We start from the raw sequence: 8894 nt of genomic DNA, 5'->3' as shown, positions 1-8894 counted from the left end.
ATAGATATGGCGACATGTAAAATCAGCAGCGCTTCGCTTTCACAGACGGTGGGACTTCGTCCAACTTTTAGCGTCACTTGGAAGGAAAGCTTAAATAAAGGTAAGATCTGTGGACGTGTTGCTAGCAAAGCTAGCTGTACTGACTGAGACACATATTTTGCATCTGCGATGAAAAAAAGTTGTCACTCATGCGCTGAATTATTGTGTGGAGGTGATGACTGAGGTGTCGCAGATATGGGACAACGCTGTGACCAAAGTGCAATATAGTGATATGACATTCAGGAACGATCCGATTCTTCTTTACTGATTACATTTATTTCAGCTCTATGTAGTTAATATCTAGGTGTTTATGGGAATGTGGATCTTTAAGATCAATTTGAGAAGTAATTTTTATAGGTCAAACGTAATTTTTTTTTGTCACGTAGCGCTGGGTGCTGGTCTTGACTTGGTCTTGGGTAGGTGGTCTTGACTACAACTCTGCTAYGTGGCTCCTTGGTTGCCTGTCCTCCCCCACCCACCTTCTTTCCATCCCCTTTMTGTTGGATTTCTTTAAAAAATAAATGCCACTACTGGCAAAAAAAGTGAAGTTCATGTTATGTTAGGACAGGAGACAAGATGTTTCCATCCCTGAAATTATGTTGCATAGAATCACATATCTAAGTCTAAACTATGTTACAGAGTAAACGCAATAAAGCATGCTTTATCTGTGGCATTGTTCATTAAACTGGCACATTTCTAATGTATTAAAATGAAATACGATCGGTTCACTTAATGATATTGTATTAGGGATTAGGTATTATTCAGCAAGTACTTTTACTTTTAATACTTAAGTATTTTTAAAAGCCAGTACTTTTTTACTTTTACTTAAGTACATTTTTTGAGTACTTTCTCCACCACTGCTTGATAATGAAACAAGGGTCAGATTAGAGTAACGCATTACTGATGTGTTGATGGCATATTTGTTTGACATTTCTGCTCAAGCTATTTAATGATCTGTCAGGTTTCCAATATGCGTCCCCCCCAATGACACTCGTTCCTACGCCCTTGCTTGCGGCCACAGCTCTGATAAGTCGCCTCGACAATGGAGGCATGGAACATGATCTACTCAGATTCAATGTCCCGCACCTCCCCCGAATGTGTTCAAAGTTCTGGTGGAGGTGGGAGTTAAAGCTCCGTCTTACAGGAGACTCTGTCAGACGTTCCAAGCAGACCCTAACAACACGTTTGGGCCTGCCAGGTCTGACCGGCATCCCCCCCCCCCCCCGACCAGAGCCAACTCACTTCCAGGTAGTGGTCAGTGGACAGCTCCGCACCTCTCTTCACCCGAGTGTCCAAGACATACGACCACAGATCCAACAAAACGATGACAAAGTCAATCATTGAACTGCGGCGTAGGGTTTCCTGGTGCCAAGTGCACATATGGACACCCTTATGCCTGAACATGGTGTTCGTGATGGACAATCCATGGCGAGCACAGAAGTCCAATAACAGAACACCGCTCGAGTTCAGATCGGGGGGGTGGGGGACGTTCCTCCCAACCACGGCCCTCCAGGTCTCACTGTCATTGCCCACATGAGGGTTGAAGTCCCCCAGCAGAACAAGGGAGTCCCCAGGAGGGGCACTCTCCAGTACTCCCTCTAAAGACTCCAAGGAGGGTGGGTAATCTGAACTGCTGTTCAGCCCGTAAGCACAAAAAACAGTCAGAACTTGTCCCCCCCACCCGTAGGCGGAGGGAGGCTACCCTCTTGTTGACCGGGGTAAACCCCAACGTACAGGCACCGAGATGGGGGGAAACAAGTATGCCCACTCCTGCCTGGCGCCTCTCACTGCGGGCAACTTGTAACGCTTCAGGTTGTGTTTAAGGGAGGAGAGGAGGCGGTAGACGCGACTGGACGGTTAGAAACTCACAACTACACTGGTACTGGGAATTCCACAGTGTTGTCCTTTAATAAAACGCTCTTCACCAACCTTACAAGCCCGGTTGAACGGCTGCTACACATTCACACATGAAATAAGCAGAGTTCAAAGCAACCCGTAATGTCACCAAAGTAAGAGAGTTATATGTCCGTCTCAGTCCCGTTATTGTAACAATTTGTAACGACTGTTACAGCATCCAACTGTAGCAGGTTTCTCAGACGTTCTCTAAAAAGAAACAGCGACGCATACATGACGTCATCTGAGATACTAGAATGTCTTAAAGAGATACTACACAATTACGACTGTTACAAACTCCAGAGTGGAAGTACGTCCAGCCCCTCTCAAGGAGACTGGTTCCAGAACCAGAGCCATGTGTCGAGGTGAGACTGACTATTTCTAGCTGGAACCTCTCAACCTCACACACTAGCTCCGGTTCCTTCCCCACCAGAGAGGTGACATTCCATGTCACCAGCTTCTGCAGTTGAGGATCGGACCGCCAGGGCCCCCTTCCTCGGCCGCTTCCCATCACACACTGCACCCAAAAAATGTATTGTGAAACATTAAAACATGTCTGGCTGCAACTGCATTGATGGCAGCTCTTCCTCTCCTCAGTGTTTGTTAGCTTATTGGCACAGCTCTGCGCACCTGCTACTGGTAGCTTCACCGCATCAGTTCAGCGTTACACCGGTTGATGATGTTGCTGCTATTCACTTGTCTGGTGTCTGATTTTTCAAATATTTTATGTTTTATTGAGGATTTTTGTGCATATGTTTTGGCAGTGCTGTAGGGTTGCCACATTTCAGAAATAAAAATAAGGGACGCCCTTATTTTTAAAGACTAAAAAGCAAACTTCAGCTTTGTTGTTTTTTTTCCTTCGCTGCTCTCTGCTTCATGCTGTCACAGTTGCTAGGCAACATGAGTTATGCTGAGGTGGCGGCGGGGACAGTTGGTGAAGGGTAGACCTGTCCGAATTCACAGCTTTTCTCTTCCGGTCTTAGTTTATTCACGGCCTTGGAAGAACCCGGTCTATGCAGACCGATCCTTCGAAGGATGCAGACCTTGAATTCGGACAAAGCTTCTGATTTTGTCTTGATTTGATTTTGGCTTATTTTTCCTAATAACGTCGCCATGGTTACTTGAAATGCCAACAGACGAAATAGTACACTTCATGAGATCGAGCTGCACATTTTGATATATATTGTGAGGGTGCACGCTGCAGTTCGGGCCACGTTAAAGGTAAAAGAAAGCGGCAGTTTATTTTAGGTGAAGAATAATAGTGCAAGGCAGGTCCCAATAAAAAATATTGGGTTTATTTCAGGCTTTAATTAGAGGCTTGAGCCTCTAATTAAAGTTAATCAGTCGGATTGGATGTAGCTCAGACATGTCTATGGACTCAGTCCAGGTCGGGTTGTATTTTTTAGGTTGTATTTCTATTTATTTATTTTTTAAGAAACCGAGTACAGAGAGCTGGTGAACCACTTTGTGTCATGGTGTGGGAACAATCATCTCAACTTGAATGCAAACAAAACAAAGGGGATGATTGTTTGATTGAAATAGGCTTCAATCAAACCCTATTTCCATTATGGGAGAAGAAGTGAAGGTGGCTGATAAATATAAATACCTTGGTGTTCATCTGGTCAACAGACTGGACTGGACATGCATTAGTGAAGCCACCTAAAGGACAGAGTAAATTGTACTTCCTGAGGGAGATCATTCAAGGTTTGCACCTAGATGCTGCAGATCTTCTTCTATAAGTTTGTTGTTGAGAGCATCATCTGTTCTGCTGTCATCTGCTGGGGCAGCAGCATTTGTCTCTCTGTTTTATATCTATTTATCTAAAAAAATTGCTTCGGGGGACTTCTTTAAAAAATTTAAAATCTTCTAGATATGAGCAATTTGTCATATCCAAAAGGTAACATTGAAATCTTTCTAAAGATCCATCACTCAAACTGTTGTCATTGAATCTGCTTTTCTTTATCTGTTGAAGTCTTTATTTAAACCCCTAATGTTTTAAATGTTGTCAACTATGTTGTCATTTCGAATCTGTGTTTTTACACCTGAAAAAAGTGGTCATCTTTCCTGAGGAGCTAGTCTGAAATGCCAGAAGACACGTTGCAAATGGATCAAACAGTCCAGACAGTAGTTCTGTCAGAATCTCATGTTTACTGTGCAGATAAACTGATGATTGTTTTCCATCCACATCTAACACACATTCACCAGTACTTGAAAGGGTGTTAAGCCCATCAGAGCGGGGACAGTTTAAATGTGCTCAATGAGAACTCATTGCACCAAAAATATCTCTCTGACACACACATTAAGCACAGAGTGAGGATGAAGTGCTGTTTTTTGGGTCAACAGGAAAGTGACATGGGACTCATTTAATCACTGAGGGTAAATTAAATGTGTTCAATAATCGGGGCACTGCGTAACATCAGGCAGCTTTTTAATTATCCATAGGTATGCTATGCTACTGGTGAATGCGAAACAAAATTCATACATTATTGTTTTTAATGAAACATTTGTTTGCCTATAATAGCTTAGAGCAGTGGTCCCCAAAGTGGGTCCTGGAGGGCCGGCATCCTGCATGTTTTAATTCTCTCCCTGATTCAACGCACCTGGATCAAATGACGGCTCATTAGAAGACCTAAGAAGAACATTGACAAGCTGAAAAGGTTGTTATTACCACCAGGGAGAGAACTAAAACATGCAGGATGCCGGGCCACTAGGACACACTTTGGGGACCACTGGCTTAGAGGTATGACCAAGGACGTAGAAACAAGTTTATCATTGGGGGGAGACGCATATCGGAAACCTGACAGATCCGTAAATAGCTTGAGCAGAAATGTCAAACAATGGCGTCATCAACGCATTACTCTAATGATTAGAGTCTAATCTGACCCCTTGTAAAGTGTAATCTCAGGGGCGGAGCTGTAGAGGGCCTGGGGGGGGCGGCGGGCCCCCGGCCCGGGCCTAGAGGGGGGCCAAATAGGAGGAAGAATATGACTTTAGGGATCCAAACCTTTATCATGTCTAATGAGAGCTGGAGAAGGTGGGGCCTCTCCTGTTGAGTATAATGTATGTAAAATTACATAGAATGATGCGCCAGTAGATTATATATAGTAGGCTGCCCCCGTCATTGTTGACTCATGATTGCTAAAAACGTTACAAGACCGACTGATTATAATAAGGGAGGGGGAAAAGGGGAGGGCAACCAGTTGCTCTGTCCACAGTCGATGTTTTATCAGTTTGTTTTAGAATAGTTTGTTTCTGATAAGTGGAGGATTCCATCCTAGTCAGACATCCTGTTCTTCTGAAGCGATGGTCACATTGTTGTTCTTGTTGATACAATAAAAAAGGTTTGCAGTGAGCAGCTTTATCCCATTTTTATTAAGATTGCGTCTGCCTCTTCCAAAGAGGTGAAAGTGCTGCCAATAGATCCAGAGGTTATTGATGAAGGTCACTGAGCTGGCAGAGCTTTAATCAGCCATTTGTTTATCATATCCAGCATGGAATGTTTTTCGTCTCCGCATTGAGGCGATGGAATTGGACCACTGAGAAATAACTTCATTTAAAATTTTCCCATAGTGTTCAGAAGAATATTAAAGTCCTTTTTCAGAATCCTACCCCATAACACTCTACTCATAACAGTGATCACAATGCAACATATAACAAATACACATAACCATATGGACCCCAGCTAGGGTTGCCACCTTTCAGAAATCAAAATAAGGGACGCCCACCACGGCGCGTCGCCCGACTCTCACGGGGTGGGATGGCCGCTGCAGTGATAGATAATATTTTATGCCAGTGTTTTTTGTCTTTAAAAAGTGATCCATAGAGCAATCATTCATGCATAGAGGTCGGTTATAGAGTACCCCAAAACTGTACTCCAATCAGAGTAGTATACTTTAAATACGTTTAATTAAGCAAGTGTAAAAAGTATTTGTTAAACCACTGAGTAACTGATCATAACACCTGATTTAATATTCTAAATATGTCCTCAAACAACTAAAAGTATAAAAGTTATGTGAACATTCTGATATTTTACAGAGTATTACCAAAATATTTATAGAAATAAGGAGTTAGGTTTGGAGGCTGGTTCTAGACCAGATTTACCACAGAGACCGGGATAGTCAGTATTTTTCCATGGCAACACTTGAAAAAGAATGAAACATAAAAAAAACAGAGCAATATTTCATCATTTGATATAATAAGTGAGCTAAAGACCCACTTGCGTCTCCAGAGATCCAGGTTGCAGATGGAAAGTGTGATCCTATCTCCATACAGCAGCTAAAATTGCAGCACGATAATTTTTAATTTGTTGTTAAAGTAAAATTGTGAAGGTTAAAAAAATCGATCCACCACTGAGTATTAACATAAGACATTTACTTAGTATAACTTCTTTGGTACCCTGTTAGCCCCCACCTAGAACCGCCCATGGCTGCAGGTCTGGGTCTGGAGCATTAATAATAACATAAATGCCTTAATGGAAGGGTGTCATGATTATACTGAACACTGGAGCAACCTTGAAGATGAAAGTTTCCCTCCTCTACTGCTCACCCTTCGGGACTCGCCTGCTCCAAAAAAAGATAGAATATCTGAAAAGCTAAATGGTGACAAAACGCGTTCCAAGCTTATCAACGAGAGAGCTGATGGTCTGGAATTGAAGTTGGGGAACCGGATCAAGATGCTGGAGAAAAAAATCAACACCAACACGGCTGAGTTAAAGAGTTGAAAGAGAATATTGATCTAATCAGAAAGAACATTTCCGACTCTGACTCTCGTACCACTCATCTCATTAACCGAGTTGCTGAAATGGAGGCTTATTCCAGGCGCTGGAACCTTAAGCTTTGTGGACACAGCAAGAGGGATAATGAAGATCCTTGTCTGGTTGCTGTTAAAATCTGCCAGGCTACAATTTCGGAGGAAAAGAACACGCTGGTGTCCTTCATAGATGTCGCCCACCGCCTGGGTCGCATGACGAAGGATCGCAGCACTTCTAGACCGATCATCATCATCTTCATCAGGTTCCTGTCCCGCCGGCTGCATGATGCTGTCTGGAAAGCGGCAAAAAATTTTATAAAATGGCAATTTCTGCACAACAAGCTCCGCTTCACCGAAGATCTCTGCAAGTCCGACCGCGAGAAAAGACAACTTCTGTGGCCATTGGTAGCTGATGCTAGGAAGAATGGGGGGAAAAAAGCCTACTTCGTGGGAGGCCGTGCCTTTATTGAGGGTAAAGAACCCCCCCGCCCCCAGCCTCCAACGTTGAGATGACAGGCGCATAACTCGTCTTTGACTGAAATGGAAGCACACTTTGAAGCCTGCAGGTGGTTATGTATCTGCAGTAATAACAACAATACCTGTAGGAGCTATTTCTCAATTTTCAGTTATATCTTAGAGTGGCAGGAAGAAGGTGGAGGCTGCACCTGCTGACAGGGTGATTGCAAGTGAGCAATAGCTCCAGAGGGTGCTCAGTATAAAAGCTGAGGTGAGCTGCGGACTGACACTTGTTTGCTGTTGACACGTCGCGCGCCGCGCTTCCGTGTTGGGCTGTCTGTATGCCGAGTACAGGTGAGGTTGGCTGCCTGCGCATTTACAACTGCTTGTACATTGTAGTAGTGATGGGCAAATGAAGCCTCATGAAACAATGAAGCTTTCCAGCCCTTTGCTTTGCAAAAAGGTTCTTTACTCGATGCTTCATTCAGGACTCACTAGTGACACCTGCTGGTGAAACTGTAACAGCCTTGTCACTCAGTTGGATCATACTTCCAAAAATTAGTAAATGCAATATTGTCACAAAGTTTTCATCAAACTCATGTTTAGTAACAGGAGAATCAATGAAATCATTTAATTGTCATATTTTAATTATTAAAATTATTTGTCTAATCCTGGTTTATGTTGAACGTCAGTGGTTGTGTTGGGGTTTTTTTTAGATCATAGACTGACTTGACAATAAAGACATTTGATGTTTTAGTGTCTTGGGAGTGCAGTGCCTGTTGGGGCATTCGCTTTTTCTTGGATTTTTAATTATATTTGGCTACATGTTGAATTTTAGTCCTGCAACAGAATTAAATCCATTTCTGCTGTGAAAGACTGATATATATTTGCTAATCAAACTACAAATAATAGTGGAACTTTGCAAAAGGTGAGAAATTGGGAAACTGTTAAGAAGAATTTTATTGTGAGCGATCATCTCAAAGTATTCCCAGATGTCACATTTTCTTCTTGCTGGCTCCATTTCAGACTATTAATCAAGTTTATTTGTGTAGCACTTTTCAGCAACAATGCAGTTCAAAGAGATTTACATCAGAAAATCACAAAAATATAGTCATAAAAAAACAATCTACAATTGAGAAAACCAGTAACAAACATTAAATTTTGATGAGTGCCATCATCAATACACATCAGATATGTTGGCTATCCTTGTTTTTCTCAGTTTTTGACTGAAGTCTTCGGTAAAGATACGCTCCCTTCCTCTCCTGAGATAGATCGAGCGCACTGCACCCTCGCCCCCAAACCCGCCCTGGGATCCCGTCCTCACCCTGTCATCCTGCGCTTCCATAGATTCCAAGAGAAAGACCTGATTATCCGCAAAGCCCGCAAGAGGGGCGCACTGTCTTATCAGGGGCATAGGATCCGCTTCTATGATGACTACAGTCCAGAGGTTGTGAAACAGCGCGGCGAGTACAGTGGTGCCATGACTGAACTGTACAAGCGGAGATGCAAGCCGGTGTTGCGTCAATCCGCGTTTCCCTATCAGATACGGTTCCCCCTGCGTCAGCTTCCTGAGCTGTGTGAAGCTGACACCCCACCCACGTCAAAAAATCCAGCAAATAGTCTGAATGGTTTGTGCTCCGTTTTTGCAGGTTTGTGCCATTAAAATTTTCGTTTGTGCAGTTTTGGTTTCTGAGATATTAAACATTATTTTTTAGGTCATCTAGAGTTCACCATCCCCCCATATCGCTCCAAAACAA

General features: G+C 43.0%; 1 long non-coding RNA gene across 1 annotated transcript in view; it reads left to right on the top strand.

Moving 5' to 3' along the window:
- The first annotated feature begins 2782 nt into the window (after window positions 1-2782).
- The window catches only part of LOC103460716 (uncharacterized), a 24243-nt gene continuing 18131 nt past the window's right edge, over window positions 2783-8894 (top strand). The window contains exon 1 of the long non-coding RNA XR_001776310.1: window positions 2783-3153. This is a non-coding gene — a long non-coding RNA (uncharacterized LOC103460716). The remainder of the gene's footprint in view (window positions 3154-8894) is intronic.

This window comes from Poecilia reticulata, unplaced genomic scaffold, assembly GCF_000633615.1.
Source record: "Poecilia reticulata strain Guanapo unplaced genomic scaffold, Guppy_female_1.0+MT scaffold_278, whole genome shotgun sequence".
Taxonomy (NCBI): Eukaryota; Metazoa; Chordata; class Actinopteri; order Cyprinodontiformes; family Poeciliidae; genus Poecilia; species Poecilia reticulata.
This window is presented reverse-complemented; position numbering and strand designations above follow the sequence as displayed.